Source organism: Apodemus sylvaticus, chromosome 9 (assembly GCF_947179515.1).
Source record: "Apodemus sylvaticus chromosome 9, mApoSyl1.1, whole genome shotgun sequence".
NCBI classification, from domain to species: domain Eukaryota; kingdom Metazoa; phylum Chordata; class Mammalia; order Rodentia; family Muridae; genus Apodemus; species Apodemus sylvaticus.
Genome location: NC_067480.1, coordinates 114,165,156 through 114,189,310, shown reverse-complemented (window position 1 = coordinate 114,189,310; position 24,155 = coordinate 114,165,156). Strand labels below are relative to the sequence as shown.

General features: G+C 39.8%; 1 protein-coding gene across 1 annotated transcript in view; it reads right to left on the bottom strand.

The window, feature by feature from the left end:
* Positions 1-1,056, bottom strand: part of LOC127692681 (uncharacterized) — a 278,157-nt gene extending 277,101 nt beyond the window's left edge. The window contains exon 1 of the mRNA XM_052193294.1: positions 934-1,056. The gene's annotated coding sequence lies outside the window, so the exon portion shown is untranslated. The remainder of the gene's footprint in view (positions 1-933) is intronic.
* Between the last annotated feature and the right edge of the window lie 23,099 nt (positions 1,057-24,155).

Below are 24,155 nucleotides of genomic sequence, written 5' to 3'. Positions count from 1 at the left end.
AAACCCTGTTACAAGGCTCAATACACACAAACACACACAAACACACACATACATACATACATACATACATACAAACACATATACAAGTACTCACAAACACACACACATACATACATAAATACACACAAATGCACACATACATGCACAAACACATGCACACATACTAACAAACACATATACAAGAACATACACACATATACATACATGCATACATACACAAACATACACAAGCCCTTACAAACTACTTAGACACAAAAACATGCTTACACACAAAATCATGCATATGCCCACACGAACATACATTTAAGTGAAAAACATTGATGCAAAGAAAATTTGTATGATTTCTGGATTGTTTTTCAAATTAAAAAAACTTAAATGGGAGAGTGGGGGCCTTTGGTGTAGGACCTCGGCTGGACGCAAGCAGGCAGGAAGCTTTTCACACACAACTGCACTGTCTGTCCATCAACTGATGTCCTGGTTATGATCATCTTAGGGAAACTCATTAGTCTGCACGTGTATGTGTGTGTCTGTGTGTGTGTGTGTCTGTGTGTGTGTTACATATGTGTTACATTTCAATTCTCAAAGATTACTACCCTAACACATCCATTTTAAAAACAGTGACAATTACAATAAATCTTCCCTAGAACTATGTATAAAAAATGAAAAGGGGGAAAAGGGGATGAAATAAAAGAAGACACTTTATCACAATCAAAATCATTCGAATTATTGCCACAAAATTCTATTTCATGCAGTATCTTCAGAGGTTAAAAACTGTTGAGAAGCAAGTAAACACATTCATTTCCTAGCGTGCACATGAGTGTGAAAGACAGTAAGAGGGTGGAACAAAGAATAATTATGTGGGAACAAACCTCAATAGGACAGTCAGAGAATGTGAGCATATTTAAGTGACTTAAATAAGAAAGAACAACATACCTCAAGTTGAGATGGATCAACTCCACAGCATGGGACTTTAAAATGTGCTTGCCAGTCCTGGTCATCAAGCCTGCCTTCCGATTTGTAACTGAGGCAATTTGGAGGTGGGGAGGGCACAAAATGTTCCTGTTGAGAGATTAGAAGAGGAAGTTTTATATAGTCTGCAGGCAGTATTTTACAGAAATCCTGGTTGCATCAAGATACTTTATCTTAAAAACTACAGATATAATATACTCCTCTGACCACTCAAACACTTGTAAAAAAGAGTTAATTACTAAGGTGTATAGCAACCAACAGTTAAATATATGAAGCATAAGAAAACAACAATGAGGAATAACAGAATAGCTCACTGAAGGGTGACAGGACAGGGGAGCCACTCAGGGCTTCTTGAGTGCAAGCCTGTGTGCTAAGAAGCCAAACCAGCATTGCACTTAAGATTCTTTCTTTAAGGAGGAACTGGACAGTCGGGTGGGTATCTGACACCGGGGCTGCCAAACACAAGTTCTACCACTGAGCCACACTCCAGTCAATACCCCAACTTACTCCATTTTCTTCTACTAATCATCAAGAAAATCATTATAAAACTTTTTACTCACTGTTGAAGAACTATTTATCAAGCTTCACATACCAAGTACAAGAAGCTGTGGGGAACACCAAAATAAGACATGGTCCCTGCTCACAGGTTTATAATCTACTACAGAATAAAAGCCATGCGCGAAAACGACCTAACATAAATAGAGATAGTGTTAAGGCAAGCACAGTAGATCCTTATGATTTAGGGAAGGATGCCTTCCCTCTGATATGTGAAAGAAGCATCTAAGAAAAGGCTGCCTTTGTTCTAGGCCCTGAGAGACCACCAATATTCTTCTAGAGAAGTGATCTAGTTTCACTAGGGCGCAGGGAGGATGATGGATAAAGCAGTAATAAATGGGAAGATGCGTGGGTAATGGAACTATGGGTAAGAGTCCCACAGTCCACTCAGTTGCTATTCTGTTATCCACCAAGTGATCAGCCAACTCTACAAAAAGACAACCTCAACACAGGGTAAATATTAATATTTTTAAAGAAAGTACATCTATGACAACACATTAAAACATAACTAAAGGGAAGCTAAGAGATCAATCAGGGAACTATTATAATAAACAGGTAAAATAAGCAGATAAGGCTGATGAAAAAAAAAAAGCAAAACACAAAAGACACCGTGGGAATGAAATGAAAGCCCTAGGAATGACAGACAGGACATGTGTAAGGACATGGGACAGATAGCTCACTGGTTAAGAGCACGCTGCTCTTGTGGAGAGCCCAAGTTAGTTTTCATGTTGGGTGGCTCACATCTGCCTGTAATCTTGTTAATTCCAACTCCAGGGGATCCAATGTCCTCTTCCAGCCTCTGTAGGCACTTGCATGTATGTGCACACACAAGCCCCCCTCCCAAGATGCAGACACATACACACGATTAAACATGTAGATCACAAGAGCCAGTGTGACACTAGGGATCTGGCTGGCAGCACTTTCTAGAGAAAGGAGAATACAGTTTAGCTCAGTCTGAGGAGCAAAGGAATGTGTAATTTGGGGCAGGAACAGTAAAATAACCTTGGGGCTTGAAAAGCTAGCAGGGTTTAAAGAAGTGTCCCTAGGAACAGACAGCTTGTTTTCCACTATGGGAGGTTTAAAAAGAAAAATCTAGAGTGAGCAAAGGGTACCAAGACAGTTAAGAGGATATTGAAGATCTAAGCCAGAGGGAAAATGATATAAAGAGTCCTAGGAGAGAATGTGGTAAGAACACAAATGAAAAGGTTCTCTGAAGAGAGGAAAAAATCCCTCAGACACAAAGGAATGATATAGAAATTTTTCCCTGGTAAGAAATTCAGGCATTAAGGCCAGGCAGTGATGAATACCCCTTTAACCTCAGCACTTAGGAGGCAGAGGCAAGTAGATCTCTGAATTTGAAGCTAGCCTGGTCTACAGAGTGAATTCTAGACAGCCATGGCTACCCAGAGAAACCCTATCTCAACCCAACAAAAACAAAGAAATTCAGGAATTGGTGTGTGTGTGTGTGTGTGTATGTGTGTGTGTGTGTGTGTGTAAATAGGACCTACTCAGTCTACTCAGTTGCTTGCATATACATGCTTTGAGGACCAGACACTTGGCATTGAATAACCAATGAGAGGGCATCTTCCATAGGGAAGACAACCTCTCTCAGCATCCCTTAGTTGCCTGTAGTTCTTATCTGAGGTTGGGGTCCCACGGGATTTCCCTCTTCCACTTTTCCCCCCTCATTGTCCTTGTTCAGGCCCTGCCATATTGTAACAATTAAAGAAGATGAGGCCAGAAACTTGAGAAGGAGCAAGGGTGGGCCATGGAAGTTGTTAGACTAAGGAAAGGGAATGGAGAGAAATGATGTAATTATATTTTACTTAAAACAATAATAAATACACTTAATGTTTTTAAAAAGAAACACAGATATTACAACTCCAGTTAAGAGCACAAACTAGAGAACAACTGGAGAAGAGAAAAGGAACAGTCTACTTAAAAAGGCACAATGAAAGAACCCAGGTATCCCTCAACAGAAGAGTGGATGCAAAAAATGTGGTATATCTACACAATGGAGTACTATTCAGCCATTAGAAACAATGAATTCATGAAATTCTTAGGCAAATGAATGGAGCTAGAGAAAGAATATCATACTAAGTGAGGTAACCCAGACTCAAAAGGTGAATCATGGTATGCACTCACTAATAAGTGGATATTAACCTAGAAAACTGTAATACCCAAAACATAATCCACACATCAAATGAGGTACAAGAAGAAAGGAGGAGTGGCCCCTGGTTCTGGAAAGACTCAGTGAAACAGTATTCAGCAAAACCAGAACGGGGAAGTGGGAAGGGGTGGATGGGAGGACAGGGGAAGAGAAGGGGGCTTACGGGACTTTCGGGGAGTGGGGGGGCTAGAAAGGGGGAAATCATTTGAAATGTAAATAAATTATATCGAATAAAAAAAAAAGGCACAATGAAGGTCAGAATCCATGAGTGGTGATCAGAAGACAGGTCAACTGCAGAGAGGGCTGCCCCTGAAAGTACTTAGGAAGTCTCCTCCCAGTCAAGACAATGTTGGCTTTAAGACAACACATTGGGCTTAGTAGTTAAGAACATGTACAATTTTTTTTTTTTTTGCATGGGATCCAAGTTTAGTTCCCAGTATCTACATGAGATGGCTAACACCTGCTGTAACTATAGCTCCAGGGGATTTGATAATCAGGTGCATACATACATACATACATACATACATACATACATACATACATATGTACATAGGTGCATTCGTTTTCTCTCTCTCTCTCTCTAAGATTTATTTATCTTTTAAAATTTAAAGAATTTTTTTAAAGGCAGTGTAGTTAGGAGTTGGAAATACTGACACTGAAATCTGAAATACTGAAAACCAATAAAGGGTTCTGAATGCAGAGAGTAATGCCTTGCTCCAGAACTTATAGCCCAGGAAAGAAACAGAACTTTGGGAACTACAGTGATCACATACATTCCCACACTGATGAGTTCATGTAAAAGAATTAAAATGCCAAGAATACATTTTAGACCAAATTATTTGATCTTTATTTATTCATAAACCCAATTCTAAATATATACAGAGCATTTTTTAAAAAAAAAATGGCTGCAAGTTTACTCCTGGCTAAAGAAATTCCCCAAAGCAAATAAAAACTGGAAATATTTTGAACTATATCACATATATGATTTGAATTAAGGAGAGAGGAGATGTCTAAGAATATTGCTTCATTAGCAGACATGAGACAAAGCTGAGGAGGTAAGCCCCCCATCCCTTACTGCTGACTCCTACCTCCAGGCCCATGTGATCCAAAGTCACATCAACTCTCTACCCAATTAGTGAGGATTGCATTAGGAGAACTCAGCACTTTTAGTCCAGAATCCCTCTAGAGACCAGGGAAAAGATGAGTTCCATCACATGGCCAGTATCAACAGCCACTGAACAAATATCTCAGGGACATGGACAAAGACATTTATCTGCTGTGCTGGCAGCCACTACAACCAGCCTTCCTAACAGAGTCCTTTCTGTAAGGACCGCTGTCTAAGTGACCTGTCATATAGCTTTATAAAGTAGCATTAATACTGTGGGCCAAAATGAGATTGATCTTTGAGCTTCGTGGTCTCCTGTTGTCAACAGTGCATTATAAAACCAATACTAAATACTTTATAAACAAGTCTCCCTACAGTGTATTAGAGAAACAGTGCATATTTCATACTCCATAGTTAGGTAGCCACATATCCATCAAGCTAATAAATTATTTATTAGATACCCCGAAGTGCAATAAGAGTCAATAAACTAACTTCTGAATACTTGTATGCAATGATTTCAATGGAAATTGTAACCTGGATGAGAAAACATTCTCACTAACAATGGCAGATGGAAGACCCTCTCTCAAGTATACCATTAGAAGGGAGCACATACGTTGAGAGAGAGAGAGAGAGAGAGAGAGAGAGAGAGAGAGAGAGAGAGAGAGAGAGAGAGAGAGAAAGAAAGAAATTCCTGTCTAGAAGATAATTTTTGTTACTGAACTTTAAGCGATACCCAACACCATACACATTTCTTCTGTCTGTATATACAGGCCTCTGATTCCCCCATCCTCAGGGAAATAATAATTGGTAGAAACATGTCTATCATAGCTCAACTCAGATGACAGCTTCTACTAATGCTTTGCAGTTGTGATTTCAAAGAAACTATGCAATGCCTTGAGAGTGTATACAACAAGGTCTGTGATATACACGCAGTAAGGAATGCAGAAGTTATTAACCAAAGATTTAAAGGAACTTTAATTTATTTTTTCGTTTCTTTTTTTCTCCCCTTGTACTTTTGGTTAAAGCTGCCAAGCCCTTAGATACATGTGATGCAGTCCCCAATGCCCAGTCCAACATCACTAGACTAGAATTAATCAGTGGTTAATTCTACCATTTCTGAAAGAGGACCTTCTGTTCTGGAATGTATTCCAGCCCTCCAAAGAAAACATTTCTTCAGCTGGGAGTTATTTCTCAAACTATCAGAGGCGTGGACCTCTGTGTAGTATTGCGGTGCCATGGTTTCACATGCTGGCCACATTAATAGTGAAGAGCAAGCATCTGTAACCCACAGCTGTGTGTGCTCCAGCCCCAAAGCACCCGCAGGGCCGGTGCCAATGCAAACCACTCTTCCCGTCCCACATCGGAACCACACTGGTTTTCTTCAGGAGCCAGAGACTCGAGATATAGTTCTGAAAATGGGTTTTTTGGTACTTTCCACTCACGTGATGGGTATGGACTGTCAAGAAGAATACTGTCAGGGTCACTGGCTCTTTCCTTCTCCCCACCCCACATCAAGTGGATAAGCTAGAAAGGGGAAAGTGAGGGGGGAGTGCAGTGGAGGACAGGCTCAATGAATAGCAGATACATCTATAAAATGTGTGTATATGCACAATGAATATATACAGTGAAAATATTTTTTTTCAGAGAAGGAAAAACAAAAGTTATAGTGTTGAAGTATCCTAAAAAGCCCCTGGGAAACAACCTAAACAGATAAACATACAGGGTTTTTTCCCCCACAGTATTTTTATTTTTCTTCCTAATATCTTATAGTTTTATTCCTATAGGCAAGAGTTGTGAGGGTTGAAACACATTTTATGAGGGTTAGGTGAAAAAAGCAGAAATAAAGGAGGAGCATGAGAAGGATGATTTCACATTACTTTCTCAAAAGACACATCCCTGAGTCCTAGGCATCATGAAAGCGGATAGCAAAGCACAGACTGAGACTAACTTCTTTGTATTATTTTCGCTACTACAACCACTACTGCTAAGATGACTCTTCATATTAATGACTTTGGTATGTAGACAAACTATAAAAGATGCAGTCTCTGACCTCAAGTACTTATCGATGTCTGTGGGGATTTACCACTCCTGCTAGATTTACTTTCTTCTTCATACTCTAGCCCAGAGGAAGTGATCATCACTCAAGACTTGGAGCCTTTCCATGAGTGGGGCTTATATATGGCAAGGAGAAGGGGTATTTGCCCTTGGACACAGATGGTACTAGATCCAAAGCTCAGTGAGTCTGGTTTGCTTGCAGCAAAGAGAAAGACTAAAATTTCTTTTTAAAAAATGACAATGATCTAACTGAGCTTTATTAAAAAATCATAAAGTATAAAAGTACACAGTACTCAGTATTTTATCCTATCACGCACATGTATGCACTGAACTGGTATCATACAGCTATCTCCATATGACTCAGCAGCTTCTGCCATACAGCAGCCCATGTGCCATTTATTCACATTGCATGCCCAGCAGTCAACTGTGTATGTGGTTAGAACTCCAGCTAGGAGACTTTTTTTAAACATAGGATTGACTATCTGTAGAAGCTTTTACTTACTGACCAAATCACTTAACCCAAATTTTCTACCTCCAAATGGTAGTAGTAGAAGTAATTCATAGAATCATTGTGAAAACCAAATACTTTGGTTAGTACAAAAGGTTTACCTAGTTTCTAGACATAGATACTCAACAAATATGAATCTCTCTCTCTCTCTCTCTCTCTCTCTCTCTCACACACACACACACACACATATGCACAGTTTATGTGTGTGTGTGTGTGTGTGTGTGTGTGTGTGTATAGATTTCAAACTAGATGGCTTTGGGCATTTTTGTTTGGCCTGTGTTTTAATTAATGGCCAACATATAAAGTTCACATATAAAGGGTGAGTTAGGCAGAGACAAAAGGTAAGTGTTGGGAAACTAAAGGTATAGCATAAATATTCCTTTTCAACAACTCTAAACTGGGGTGGAACAGAAGCTACTGTCTTTTTAGCAGGCACCCCTCCCCCACCAGTCTCTTCAACCATCACCTGTTTTCCTCATTTTGTTGTTTGCCTGGCTACTTGAGCCTTTCAAGTACTACATATGGAGAGTTCATTCCCACACACAAAGGAAAATGGTATTTAAACAAGGCTGGCCTTGAACTCACTGAGATCCACCTTCCTCTGCCTCCTGAGTGCTGGGATTAAAGGTGTGCACCACCATGCACAGCTCCACATGTTTTCCATTGCATTTTCTTTCAATCAATGGAAATCTTTTCTCTGAAAAATGAAGATGTGAATTCTGAACATGGGGGAAGAGCAGTGCAGAGCCTGGGTGTCTTAGCCTTTGTAATTTGAGGCATCCCGCGGGGAGGTTGGGGGTGACTAATTTAATATGATTGCTTTACAACCAAGGAAACTGAGGCTGAACACAAAATGAGTTGGTAACAGAACCAGGACCATTTTCTGGGCTTGGGTCTACCATATTGCTTTGACAGCAGAGTTTAAAGCAGTGGCCATATATTGAAAACTCATGGTATACAAGAGTTTCTCCTACTGACCTGACAAAACCAAATATTAAACTTTCAAGAAACTTCCCAGGCAAATTGTATTTAAACTGAGAACTTAAAATAGGTAAGATTGGAAGTCATCAACAGTTGGACAGATTCTAGCTCTTTGCATATAGCCCCATGAGCCAGACAATGAACTTTTCTAAGCACAAGCCCTGGTAGATACTCTGACTCATGGCTAACTCCAGCACTGGGCATTCTATATACGGTACATAGAAAAAACAGTGTTTCCATGCCCTTCTTTCCAGAGATTGCAAAGCCAAGCCATATCCTAAGAGTTAAGGAAGAAAGCAAATATGTCCATTGGCTAAGATCACTCACTCTATAAGGCATAGTGACAAGTTACATAAAGATGGAATTGGTCAAAAATCCAGCAACTAGAATTCTTACCTTAATCATTATAAATAGACATTTATTGCATTCAGTGTTCACCTGCTGTATGCCAGATACTGTGAAAAGGATCAAAATTCCCCTACATACATTCCGTTTTTCTTTTCATAAGCCTTATTATAAAAATGCAAATAAATAAAAACACTACATACCAGACCCAAAGCCTATGTAAGGTAATGAACTTATGTTCTGTTAGAACTGCAACTCAAAGTAGAATCTATGATTTTTTCATATTAAATTTTACTCTTTAAGTATTGAATATATTTTATGTATTCATCTAATAAAAAAAAGCCCAAACTCTATAACAACATTTCAATCAGAAAAAACTACTCTGTTCCCTTAACTCATCAATGACCTGAAATCAATGACCACATCATTCCCTTGTGCTTAGCTTTTCTTCATGTTACAGGGTATCCACAAGTACATTTGTCAACATCTACACATACGTTAGTGACTTGATTCTGCATGAGAGAAAAGATGTGATTCATTTGTTTTTGAGGTCATGTGACCTTGCTTAATAATGTAGATTCTAAGTCCTATATATATTCTAATTTCTCTATTATATATATGTATATAATCTATATCAGTGTGTGTGTGTGTGTGTGTGTGTGTATTAGAGTAGATTAGTATCCATCCACTTGACCTGAGCGAGCAGGAACAGGGGTCCTTAATGACAAGGTGTTGAGTGAAAGACCAGGGATAAGAAATAAAGAAGATGAGAACAACGATGACAAAGGCTATATTTAGGACCAGGAGCTCTTCTATAAGCCTATGATGCAGTCCAAGCAAGTTTACTAAGAAGTACAGTATTTGAGATACTATTTGTAGCCAAAGTCTGATCATGTTGACAGAGAGAACAAGAGATACCTCATATGTATGTGTGTGTGTGTGTATGTGTATGATTCCCATTTGTATCAAATATATTTCATTTTGTTTTTCATAAGCCCCATGAGGTAGGTACTAATGAGGTAGGTACTAATATCAGTGTGTCTCCCTTATCAATGAGGAAACTAGCAGGATGAAATCACTTGGCCAAATCTTGTTGAGGTGAAAATTTAAGACTGAGTGGGTCTACTTTCAAAGCATGTACTCACCTCAACTGGCTGTGTTGTTTCATTTTTACCATTTCCTTGAAAATTGTTAAATACTATCTTGATTCCTTAAGAAGTAAAAGTATTTGTCAATTGTTTTTCAATCTGAACACCACTTAACATGAATCTCTTTAGGGCTTGGGGAAATTATTTCCCAGAAGAGTTTAAACCAAAAGAAATCTGGGAATACACCATTTTTAAAATTTCAATAATCTACCAAGTTTATCCTTTTTGTAGTCAGCTTATCATTTTATGTACAATAATTACATATTGTACAACTAACATGTACATTTTCGTGCTTTTAGAATTTGTTTTAATTTATTATGATATTTCTATGGAATATTATGTAGCTGTTAAAAAGAAAGAGAAAAATGTCTATAAACATAGTGCCAACGCTCTGCTGTATTTAATTTGCGAAATTATTTTGAGGTAGAAAAAAATTGGGCCACAAATACAAATACTGATACTTAAAATTTTCTGTAAACAAGTTTTTGAGTTATCCTACATGATCTTTTTAAAATCATCTCCAAGCAAATTTCTTGGATCTCCAAGAAAGTTATCCTACATGATCTTTTTAAAATCATCTCCAAGCAAATTTCTTGGATCTCCAAGAAAATCACAAAAGGTGCAGAAAATCCTCACTGTCTGTGGCATTACTGTCTAAAGTATAAAATAAAAAGAGAGTACAAAGGAGAGAAGAGCCCAATACTGTGGCCTGGACACACAGATGACCAAACAGAGTTACAGGGTTTATAGGTCCAAATAAGCTAAGCAACTTCGTTTCTTCTCTGGAGGAGGCTGGAAACAGTGCCCATGTCTTCAGAGTTATACCATTTTAAACAAAGTCCCCTCACTTCCTGACTTCCGGGTTAGTCAGGCAGGCATGTACAAACCCTAAGTGGAAAGAGAAGGTGTAAATACTTGCTCTCTTAAAGTCCCCAAATCAGTGCAAGTGTTGCTAGCTGCAGTATGAATGCAGCAGAAATAATTTGGTCCTGAGAGGACTTGTGACAGCACTCTAAACAGGAAGGCATCATGAGGAAGTACACAGGAGCACTGCACCTTGGACAGACAGACGCAAGGAATTAATAAGAGGTGAGATTATATAGGTCAACTGCACAGGCCTTGAGACTGGAGAACCATGCTCTTCAACCAGTCAATGCAAGCTTTGTGGTTTTCTAGGAACAATGGGCAGTGAATATAAGAAGAGAGAGAGAGATCGAAACAGTAAGTATTCGGTTGGCAGGGGTTGGGGTGAGGGTTGTATGTCCACATTCCCACAGAATACAAGGTACAAGAACAAAAGAGCTTGCTGTTTTTCTGTATGCTACAAGTATATAAACACTTGGAAATACAGTATATTTAAACAGAAAAGGGAAAGCCCATGACATGGTAGCACCTGAGGCCCCTCCACCTGCAATTAGATGAAATAAATTAGCAATTTACAAGTACTTCCATTTTAAAAAGATCATGTAGGATAACTCAAAAACTTGTTTACAGAAAATTTTAAGTATCAGTATTTGTATTTGTGGCCCAATTTTTTTCTACCTCAAAATAATTTCGCAAATTAAATATAGCAGAGCGTTGGCACTATGTTTATAGACATTTTCTACCTTATAATCCCAACTGGAAGCTCACCCCAAAACAACAGCACCTATGGCTTTGCTATAAACTACAGAGACACTACGCCCAGTGTTTACATCTCTATAGGGGATCACCTGTCCATGCTCTTTAGGAAGGAGCCTCTTTCCAGAACTCACAGTAAACTACTAAACCAGGAGGCCAGTGTATATGCTCTCTCGCACAAGCACTTAAATCTTTGTGATTTTCCACACTCAAGAGCCTTCCTCTCAGGCCCCAAACTCAGTGTGTGTGAATCAGACCTTTGTAACTGTTCTCATATAACTGTTCCCTGCCCATTTCAGAGTTTTGTTAACAAACAATTAAACCTCCTACTCGTCGGGGCTTAAAAGCAAATTCAAGTGTTTAACTTCTATAGTCTTACCACATTTGGCAAACTGCCCAGTATTCAAAGGTATTTAAGAAATTTGGATGAAGGAATGAACACTAGATGAGGAGAGGGGCTAATCCCAGGGTGTGCTTCTCCAGGCTGCTCCCTCAACAGCACTGGAAGCCTTTGCTGACTGAGCACCTTGCCTTGTTTTGTTTGTTCCCTCAGCTCCTCAGCTCCTCAGCCTGTCAGAGCATTCATCATTAGCCAGTAAAGACTCACTTGTAAGATGAGGCGTCTTCATTACTGAATTTTGTCGTTTTTTTTTTTTAAAGTTTCTAGTTAGAATCATATTTTAAAGGTTTTCAGATCAAAACAAAAGGAAAATAAAATAAAGAACTGACAAAGCCCAAGCTAAGGCCAGATTCATGAAGACATGCTTCTAAATGTCCTTTCCTAAATATTTAACCAACTGTAGGTAAACTGCCTAGGGTACCATGAACACTTGATGCTGGCTGAGACAATGTAAAATAAAGTCCTCCATCTTCCTCCATGATCTCTTCAACATGACATTCTAAATGCTTTTAAGGAAAGCAAGTGCTACCTCTAAGAAACCACAAATTAAAACCTTCAAGAAGAGCCTCTCTCCTGGCTGGGGATATATCTCAGGAGAAAGTGCTTGCTCAGAATACATACATACAAACATACAAACATACATACATACCCTCTCTATATGCCCAAAGAAATGCAGCCTCTGTTCCCTCTCATAACACTTCTTTATCCCTTATACTATGGATTCATCAATTACTCTTAGTCACAACTCATAAAAAGATGTAAATGTTTTTCTGGTATATAAGCTCCTTCATGGTATATTTTCCTAAGCAAATTGTTTTGTACATATTTTCAATTATTATTAAAAATGTTTGCCAGTGTGGGTGGATATGGATTGTACCTCGAACATGCATGATCAGCCTCTGCCACTAAGCTGTCTAACATTATTCTCCTTTTAATATGACAGTGTAAAGATTCTACTTAACATACAGAATTCCCATCTGAAGGCAAAAATCAACTGCCATGCAATGTTTTTAAGAAGACTTTTAAAAATTATGCCTTGAAAAAGAAATGAATATGACAAGGACATATGCTCCACTATGTTCATAGCAGTCTTATTTATTATAGCCAGAAGCTGGAAAGAACCCAGATGTCCTTCAACAGGGGAATGGATACAGAAAATGTGGTATATTTACACAATGGAATACTACTCAGCTATTAAAAACAATGACTTCATGAAATTCTTAGGCAAATGGATGAAACTAGAAAATATCATCTTGAGTGAGGTAACCCAGTCACAAAAGAACACACATGGTATGTACTCACTGATATGTGGATATTAACCCAAAAGCTTGGAACACCCAGGAAACAATTCACAGACCACATGAAGCTCAAGAAGAAGGAAGACCAAAGTGTGGGTTCTTTGATCCTTTTTAGAAGGGGGAACAAAATACTCAGAAAATACTGAGAAAAGGTATGGAGCAAAGACTGAAGGAAAGGTCATCCAGAAACTGCCCCACCTGGGGATTCATCCCATATACAGTCACTATTGTGGATGCCAAGAAGTATATGCTGACAGGAGCCTGATATAGTTTTCTCCTGAGAGTCTCTGTCAGAGCCTGAGAAATAGAGGCGGATGCTTGCAGGCAACCATTGGACTGAGCACGGGGTCCCCAATGGAGGAGCTAGAGAAAGGAATGAAGCAGTTGAAGAGGTTTGCAACTCCATAGAAAGAACAACAATATCAACCAACCAGAGCTCCCAGGGTCTAAACCACCAACCAAGGAGTACACACGGAGGGACCCAAGGCTCCAGTCACATATGTAGCAGAGGATGGCCTTTGTGAGGCATCAATGAAAGAAGAGGCCTTGGTTCTATGAAGACTCGATGCCTCAGTGTAGGGGAATTTGAGGGCAGGGAGGCAGAAGTGTGTGTGTGTGTGTGTGTGTGTGTGTGTGGCATACACTCAATCAGGAGCGGGTGAGATTTTCTGGATTTTCTAGCTGGGGGGAGGGAATTGGGAAGATTGAAATGTAAATAAATAAGATATCCAATAAAAATTATATGAAAACAAACAAACAAAAAAAGAAACGAATTTAGAAGTCATTGTTCCCCTGCTATCTGTAGTCCAAATGAAGCTGTGTGACAAAGGGTTACCTTCAGGTGGGAAGCTGTTTGGGATGCCTTTGTTTCTTTCTTGAATTGATTCTGATTTACTAGTGCGCATTCTGCGTTTCGCGCATGCGCACTCTGCGTTTCGCGCATGCGCACTCTGCGTTTCGCGCATGCGCACTCTGCGTTTCGCGCATGCGCACTCTGCGTTTCGCGCATGCGCACTCTGCGTTTCGCGCATGCGCACTCTGCGTTTCGCGCATGCGCACTCTGCGTTTCGCGCATGCGCACTCTGCGTGTTCACAGTTTGATAGCTGAAACCATAAAAGAGAATACTGCTGTGTTTGGCCTCAGCTCAGATCTCAGCACATACACAGATGATACAGGAAGCACTCTTATTTGGAGGTTTTCTTTTGTGTCTTTCTGTCAACCCACAAATGTAGAATCCAATCAATGGATGTGAAATGATCACTTTCCTTCTTGGCACTAAACACCAAACTGAAGACTGCAGTTGGTAAGCCAACCACTGAAGTCTGAGGATTCTTTAGTAGCCAGGGTGACAGGCTATTGTGATGTCAATATTCAAAGGCTCATCTATAACTGACAGAGTGACAAGTGCATTTCATGTCCTTAAGTCATTTGGATTTAAAATTGTATTCTTTTATCCATCAATTGAAACATAGGAATTTTTATTAAATAACATATTTTATAAAAAATATTTGTGACTTTATAATTGATATATCTATCTATCTCTACTTACCTATATATAGGCTTTAAAATTGTAATCTTTTAACCATCATTGAAACATAGGAATTTTTATTAAATAACATATTTTCATAAAAATATGTGTGACATGATAGATGATATATATATATAGGTAAATAGATAGGTAGGTAGATAGATAGATAGATAGATAGACATCAGTAATAATACCTGTTCAAGGAGAGGAGGAATTATGCCCTGTTTTCTGAGGAACCACCAGACTGATTTCCAGAGTGATTGTAGCAGCTTACAATCCCCCCAGCAGTGGAGGAGTGTTCCTCTTTCTCCACATCCTCCCCAGCACCTGCTGTCTCCTGAGTTTTTGATCTTAGCCATTCTGACTGGGGTGAAGGGAAATCTCAGGATTGTTTTGATTTGAATTTCCCTGATGACTAAGGATGTTGAACATTTCTTTAGGTCCTTCTCAGCCTTTCGATATTCCTCAGGTAAGAATTCTTTGTTTAACTTTGTATCCTACTTTTTAATTGTGATATTTGGCTCTCTGGAGTCTAACTTCTTGATTTCTTTGTATATATTGGATATTAGTCCTCTGTTGGATGTAAGGTTGTTAAAGATGTTTCCCCAATTTGTTGGTTGCCATTTTGTGCAATTGTGTCCTTTGCCTTACAGAAACTGTACATTCATGAATTCCCATTTGTCAATTCCTCATCTTACAGAATAAGCTATAAGTGTTCTGTTCAGGAAAATTTCCCCTGTGCCCATGTGCTCAAGGCTCTTCCCCAGTTTCTTTTCTATTAGTTTCAGTCTGTCTGGTTTTATGTGGGGGCTCTTGATTCACTTGACTTAAGCTTAGTACAAGGGGATAAGAGTGGATCAATTTGCATTCTTCTGCATGCTGACCTCCAGTTGAACCAGCACCATTTGTTGAGAAGGCTACCACTACTTGGCATATACCCTGAGGATTCTCCAGCATGTAATAAGGACACATGTTCCACTATGTTCGTAGCAGCCTCATTTGTAATAGACAGAATATGGAAAGAACACAGATGTCCCTCAATGGAACTATGGATACAGAAAATGTGGTCTAATTACACTATGGAATACAACTCAGCTATTAAAACAATGAATTCATGAAATTCTTAGGCAAAAAGGTGTAACTGGAAAATATCACCCTAAGTGAGGTAACCCAGTCATCAAAGAACCCGCATGGTATGCACTCACTGATAAGTGGATATAGCCCAGAAGCTTGGAACACCCAAGACACAATTCACATATCAAATGATGTCCAAGAAGAAAGAATGAGTGGGCCCTGGTCCTGGCAAAGCTCGATGCAGCAGTGTAGGGGATACCAGGACAGGGAAGCAGGAGGGGTTTGATTGGTGAACAGGGGGAGGGAAGAGGGCTTGTGTGACTTTCAGGGAGGGGAACCAGGAAACAGGAAATGAGATGCTGATTGCCAGCAAAAAGAATGCAAACAGGCAACCTTGGGAAGTTGGAAGTTGAGGGGAACCTCTAGAATGTATCAGAGACCTGAGAGGAGGGACACTCAAGACTAAAACCTAGGGACCTTAGATTAGTCTTAGTGTTTACTGACTCTATTGAATACAATGAATTAACTGTTTGTATATGATTTGTCAGAAAACAGATTCCCCAAATAAGAGATACCTGTGAAAGTATTAAAAGCATACAGAACATCAAGTAGACACATAATACTCAAATATTACATGTGCAGAGGAATCAAAATAGTAAAAGCTATGAAGAAAACCAACAATGTCACATATAAAGGCTGATTAGAACAATGCCTGACTTTTTTTTACATAGAGAAATATTTATATAAATAGTATATATTGCCACATAATCAACAGATAGATGGTGTTTTCTTAGTATTAAGTCAGGCTGAGGAGTGATCAACATCTCTGACCAATTAGTGAATTAGTTTTGGAGACACTGACAGCTGTGGGAATGAATGACTCCAAGTACTACCCTAGAGCTATAAGGAAAGGAAGCTGGTCCCTTCTTGATTCACCCCATTCCTTATGTTGAACAAGCAGGTAGGCAATAGAAAAGCCAGGATTGTCTCTACACTTGTCTATCCCTGGACACTGGGGGGCAGGAGGATGATTCAATTAAAACTGCAGGTTTATTTTCTGTTTACACTTTACACATTTTGCACTTGGGAGAAGGAAAACTACAGCTGGGTCCTCCCTCTGAGGTTTCTCTGGTGGCAATGTAATGCATTTCTTTGTTCCTGTTTCTCTGCTCAAGCCCTGGCTTTGAGCCCAGAGGGATAATATCCAATATATACAAAGAACTCAAGAAGCTAGACTCCAGAGAGCCAAATAACCCTATTAAAATGGGGGTACAGAGCTTAACAAAGAATTTTTACCTGAAGAACTTTGAATGGCTGAGAAGCACCTTAAGAAATGTTCAACAGCATTAGTCATTAGGGAAATGTAAATCAAAACAACCCTGAGATTTCACCTCACACCAGTCAGAATGGCTAAGATTAAAAACTCAGGAGACAACAGGTGTTGGCAAGGATGTGAAGAAAGAGGAACACTCCTCCACTGCTGGTGGGGTTGCAAGCTGCTACAACCACTCTGGAAATCAGCCTGGTGGCTCCTAAGAAAATAGAATATCTATCTATTTTTGCACTCCAGATTTTATTCTCATCATCTGCACTCTGACTGTTCCACTTCACATACCTCCTCCCCCCAACCCGGTCTCCACAAGGATGTGCCTAACACCCTCACCACACCCCTGCTCCATCCCACCAGATCTCTAAATCCCCTGGGGCAGCCAGTTTTGAGATTAGTGTTCATTCCTTGTTAAGATGATATTTTTTTCTTTTTTCTCTGGGTCAGGGGTTGTTTGTGTTTATGTGTGAGGAACTGTTGACTGGCTGTGCACAGGAATGGAACACTGGTGCCCATAGACTGCAGCCTGCTCCATCTTCCCTAGCTGTGCCTGAGGAAGCTTGCTGGGGATCCTGGCTTCTGAGAGAACAGGTGTCTTCTCCCCCCCTCGCTCTACACTTGTTCCTGTTCTTTGACATAATTTTAGTGAAGCTGAAAGCACAGTTCAGTTATAGTTTCCTACCTAGTTGTGTAGGAGTCTGCAGAGTTAGGACTTGTTTATTCTTGGCAGGAAGGCTACTCCTGTGGACTGGGAAAAGAATACAATGATACATTCTTCTGGTAGTCTCTCAAGGCCTGCTTAAGCACTGCAAAAGCATCCTAGAAAATCTACTGAGAGTGTTTAAGTATAAAATGGACCTAAAACATAATGCAATTTGCCTTACTTTTACCAGAGTTTGGGGTCAAAGCACAAAATAAAACTTAGGGAGAATCCACTTGACTGCTGGGAGCTCTGTAGCAGCATGGGAGCGAGGGACCACAGCAGGTGGGGTGGCTTGGGGTTCAGGTACAGGTGTGAGGCCACATGATTTCCCCATTGCTCACCCCCATTGCTCACCCCAGTAAAGTTTTGCTCTCCTCCCACAGACTTACAAAGAGGAGCACTCCCACTTGTCCTGGAGCCTTTCAGGATGGGGAGCATGCCCACATCTGGTGCTTCAGGATGCCACCTCCAGCTATGAGCTTCACAGGAGTCCTCGCCTGCATCCTAACTCCCTGTGTAGTGGTTGTGGCCAGAGCTGCTGCCAAACCTCCTAACACAGAACTGTGGATTGTGAGTAGGATGGTAAGTGAGGGCTGACTCAAGGAACCTGCCAGTGGGTTTGGGTGTGGGGGGCGATGGTGGCAGCCAACAGAACTTTGGGAACAGCAAATCCCATGGGTGAGGATGTGTATTAGGCTGACCACTGATTTCCCCCTCGAATCCACAGACTTCTATGTGGCAACTTATGAGGTGTCAGGAGCCTCAGAGCCACTACTCAAGTGGTTCTCCGTGACAGTAGTCCCCGGGGCTCCTCAGCTGAAGGTTTCTACAACTCCTTTGACCATTCAATTCCTAGATGAGAGACCTAACATTTTCATATTAATAAAAAGGTTTAGTGAGCACTAGAGCTGGGCAGATATCTACCCTCTCTGCTGTTACGTCGACTTCCCTGCCAATAATCCCACAATATGATTTGTCATATTCATCTAGGCTGCTCTTACTCCAACTGGCCAGGCCTCATGGCCATGTTTTCAAGATTCCTACCCATGATCTCTTCTCTTCTCTCTACCTTCTTATCTTTCCCCTTGTAGTATTGCCTCAGACCACGTAGATAATAGTATTGTTGTTCTTGCCTGAAGACAGACTCACTTACAGGGCATTGTGAATGAATATACCATCCTATACTATCACAGCTGTTTTGTAAATATTCTTGAATTTTAGCAGAATGGTTATTGTCCAAGGTAACTTCAGCCCACAATGCATGTTTTATTTCCCTGTTGGTTGATAGAGTCAACATGTTCAGATGCCTCTATTAAAATATGAATTTCAGATTGAGTTTACTCAGCTTCTAGTGTAGTGTTTTGTCACTTAGAGGGTCATTAGGTAGCTCAGAACAATTTTTTAATTTACATCTTTCTGCATCTTTCTCATATACAAGCCCCTTTACATATGAGAATTATGGATGCCTCTTAACAAAACCCTTTACAGCTTTTGAATTTTTTCATGTTTCAAATTGAGTGTGGAGAATTCCTAGAACTTGAAGCATAAAGCAAAAAGAAAAGGGTAAAGATGATCTTTTAAAACCTCAACAGTGATCATAACATTTTTTTTAAAAAGTCCCTTGCTTTTTTTTTAGTATGTATGTATAAGAGGCATCACATCTCTCCTGAAACTGTCAGAAAGCAGTGCTAACCATATCCTCTAAGCCAAGTCATTTTCTTCTACACCAGATAGATACCTCACATACTGGCATATATTTTCATGTTTGGGATCATCCACTTCCAGGGTTTATAATTCAGAAACACTTAAGGAGTTAATAGCTGACACTTCAGTGGGCTATATTAGTTTGCTAATTTTAGCCAAAGAATTACTATAAGCAGAAGGGTTAAAAATAGCACCCCTGTATCATCTTATGGTTCTGTGAGTCAGAAGTCCATACAGATGATAGGGTTCTCTACTTATGATCTGAAATCTAGTGCCAGTATGGGAGGGCTGGGGAGAATGCCACTTCTAAATTGTTTCTGGTTGTAGAGTGAGGGAACTTTTTCATGCAGCTATAGGGCAGAAGCCTTGTTGACTATTGATCAGAGCTCACACTCAGCATGAAAAGCCTTCTCTCAAGCCCTTCTTCACAGCTCATCATCTTCAAAGTCAGCAAGGGCAGTCTAAATCAGTCCCAAGCTTCAAATTTCCCGACCTCTCTCTATCTGTCACCAGCCATAAAGAATTCTCTGCTTTTAAAGGAATGTAATGAGACTGAGCCCAATTGCATGACCTCCCTTTGGATTATCTCAACATCAAGTCACTATTATTTTTAATCACATCTTCAAAACTTCCTTTGACAATAACTTAATATGATCATGGGTTGAAAATATGATAAAAATCCAAGACCTAAATAAATGTGATCCTCATCAGATAAAAATTTGGGGCACTGATTACCAGCTGGACATGCACAATACCAAAACTAGAAGAGAGACATCTCAGGGAGCAGGACATCTCAGCCTCAGCACTGTTGACATATGTGTCCAAATGCTGGGCTGGGTTCCTCACCCAGAGGATCCCTAACACTTGCTTATGGGCTCCATTATCATTATTTTGACATTCTTTTTTTAATTAATTAATTAATTAATTAATTAATGTGAGTACACTGTAGCTATCTTCAGACACAACAGAAGAAGGATCAGATTTCATTATAGATGGTTGTGAGTCACCATGTGGTTGCTGGGAATTGAACTCAGGACCTCTGAAAGAGCAGTCAGTGAGTGCTCTTAATCACTGAGCCATCTCTCCAGGCTCTATTTTGAAATTCTTAACACTCTTTAAACTTGTAAGTAAAATACAGGAGGACAAAAGAGTTTTGTCTATGAGCAGGACACATATCTGATAGTCATGGCAATAGTCCTCGTTGCCATGTTTGAAAACTGGTGAGTGTTTCAGTCCTTGTGAGCACTATGATAATTTATACGAATTCTAGTGGACCCATGGGACATGAAAGTTCAGTGAAAAGCAGAGAAAGCAGAAAAGCAATGTGTTACACTTATGGCTGAGAAATACAGTAATTCTCAACTTTTCTAATGCTCCAATACTTTAATATAACTCCTCCTGTAGTGGTGAACCCCAACTTATAAGATTATATTTCAATGCTACTTCATAAATGTGAATATGGTACAGTTATGAATTCTAATGTAAATATCTGTGTTTTCCGATAGTCTTAGACAACCCTGTTGAAAAGCTCATTCAACCACAAAGGGGTCTTGACCCACAGCTTGAGAACTGCTCAACTTACTCAGTAGGGAGAGCCTTTAATAGGTGTTGAGGTTTGGTCTTGCTGTGTATTGTAATGCTAAGTGTAGGTCCCCAAGTTTTGGAGTCGGTACATAGACCCAAGGGGCGCTATGTGATCTTGTTCCCAAGTTATTTCTGATTGGTAAATGTCAACAACAAATTAATGCCAGTCCCTTGTAGAAATAATGCTTGTCAGTAATGTGGTGTCTTCAATGCTGAATCAGCGGCCAAGCCTTACTCTGAACTCCAAGCTGCATTCCACCCTTTCTCTGGTAGTTACTGCTTACTTCTAATTGCTACACACTGTACTTTCCAAAACACGACTATGCACCTACTATGCTCCTAGATGTGGTAGTTTGTGACGGTGTAGGAACTCATTAGTGACTGACCATCACCAGTAGAGCTCCCTCTCCCCATCCTCTCTCCTGACACTCATAATGTAAATGGTTTTGGAGACAGAGGTTTGCCAAAGGGATCACAATGCACAGGTTGAGAACCACTGCTACAGATAGATCCAACATGCTATTTGTTTATTTATTTATAAAGATGTCTAGCTGTTCCTATTGTTGGAGTGTGAAATGTGCCTTTTAGGCTTATGTGTTTGAACACTTGGTCCCTAGCTGGTAGCACTGCTGGTTGTTTATTTTTTCAAGACAGAATTTCTCTGTCTAACTGTGGTTGTCCTGGAAATCGATCTGTAAACAACATTGGACTCAAATTCACAAATATCTACTGGCCTCTGCCTCCTGCTACTGGGAATAAAGGCATGTACCACTACTGCCTAGCAAAGTGGATTCTTTTTAAAAAATATTTTCTTACTTCTAATTGTATGCATGTGTGTCTTAGTGTGGGTTTGTGCCTGTGCTTTCATGTGCCTGTGGAAAACAGGGTTATAGGGGTTGTGAACCACTCAGTATGCGTGCTAGAAACTGAATGTTAATCCTCCATAAAAGCGCTAATCCTTAACCATTGAGCCATCCCTCAAGTCCTGAGTCTTCTTAATTAAAGAAAACTTAAATGCACAAGGGAAAAAAGATGCAGATGAGAACAGTTAACAAACGTTTAGAAGCTGGAACTCATGAGGCCGTCTATAACATGATGCCTGGTAGGAGAAGCTGCACATTAAGGACTTGGGCAAGGAAGCAGGAGGAGCATGGCAGATTCTCTTAAGAACTGGACATGGGAAGGAAAACAAAATCCAGGAAGATCTCGGGTTTTCTCTCCAACTCCCAAGGAAGCAACCAGAAAACAGTGTAAACACTCAAGCCCACCTGTCTCCTTGAGTTGCAGGGAAGAGGGTGCCATTACCATTTACAAGTATGTGGTAGAGAGATGGAAGAGAAAGAGAAGTGGAGAGGTTCAAAGCTTTAGAGGGAGGCTGGACTGGAGATACAATGGCAATGATGCCCAACAAATCAAAATGAGACCAAAAAGTCTACAAAAAAATCCTTGAGTTAGTTTTGTGTTGTCCAGCTGCTCTTGGGAATGGGGCCTGCCCTGAAGAAGGCTTAATATAATCACCTGGGTTTACTTCTATGTTTTTGCTTTCTGTTGTTTCAATCCAGAATTTGACCTACTTCTTTATGTGATCTATCCAGATAGTTCCCTCTCTATTGTCAAGTGCTTTGATCACTTCTAGTCCTTACATTGAGTTAATTGTAGCACGTGACTCTCTTGGCCTTTCATCCTTGAAACATTACCTCCTTTTGTAGAATTGTGTTTCTTTTCCCGTTTTCTACTTCTCTAACAATTCATCCTTCTAAGTCTACTTAGCTGGTCCTTCATCATCTTGACAGCATCTAAACAGAGTGCTTCAAATTTCAGTCATCAGGTCTTTTTTCTCTGTTATTCACCCATTATCTTTTTGACTATTAACTTCTACTAACATCTATGTGACTGTCTTAGTCAAGGTTTTTATTCCTGTACAAACCTTGATGACCAAGAAGCAAGTTGGGGAGGAAAGGGTTTATTCAACTTACACTTCCACACTGCTGTTCACCACCAAAGGATGTCAAGACTGGAACTCAAGCAGGTCAGAAAGCAGGACCTGATGCAGAAGCCATGTAGGGATGTTACTTACTGGCTTGCTTCCCCTGGCTTGCTCACCTTGCTTTCTTATAGAACCAAAGACTACCAGCCCAGGGATGGCACCGCCCACAATGGGCCCTCTCCCACCCTTCATCACTAATTGAGAAAATGCCTTATAGCTGGATCTCATGGATTTATTTCCTCAACTGAAGATCTGTGGCAACTCCAGCCTATGTCATGTTGACACACAAAACCAGCTATCACAATGACTTTAAAAATAATGTGCTGTCTTTAGCCAGAACGCAGCTATACATAGCTTATAAATCTTGTTGGCTACAAATTCCTCAAAATTCATCTCTGCCATCCTTTGATATGGCATGACTGAAGATATATTACCATTTGGTTATTGATCAAGGGAACTCATAAAAAAAAGAGTTGTCTTTTACCTGCTCAAACAGGAAACAAAAATTCATACTTAACTGATCTGTGCACCTTGCACATTCCATGCAAATATCTTTATGGAACTAAATATTGTTTGTCACATTTTATATTACAGAATGATATACCAAGAGGGCATCTCGGATAAGTTCACAGTCATGGATCCTGAATTGACCTGCTGTTACAGCTCCTTGCCTGATCTTGACTCAAACTGATGCTGTTTCCAGAGATTTGCTTTGAGAACATCTTCAGGAAGGACTGCTAAAACAAATATTACCTGTTGCTTTTATTTTGAATTAACCATTTTTCCAATGTCTTTCTTGACCCCCCCCAAAAGAAATTCTTTACCCAAATGATCAGGAAGCAATCATAAGAAGACAGTTGTCCTAATTCTTTAAGTTTTAGTCATTTAATGAATTATAGATATGTTGTCATTTTAAGGAATGATTTACAAATAATTATAGTTTTGGACAAGGATGAAACTAAATAGCGTTCCTTTCCTTTTCTCTTCCTTCTTTCTTAGGTAAAGGGAAGGGGGTCGAAAAGATAAAAGGGAGATAGCATAATATTATAAGAAATTAAATATATTGGATGAATTACTAGATTTACATTTTTAT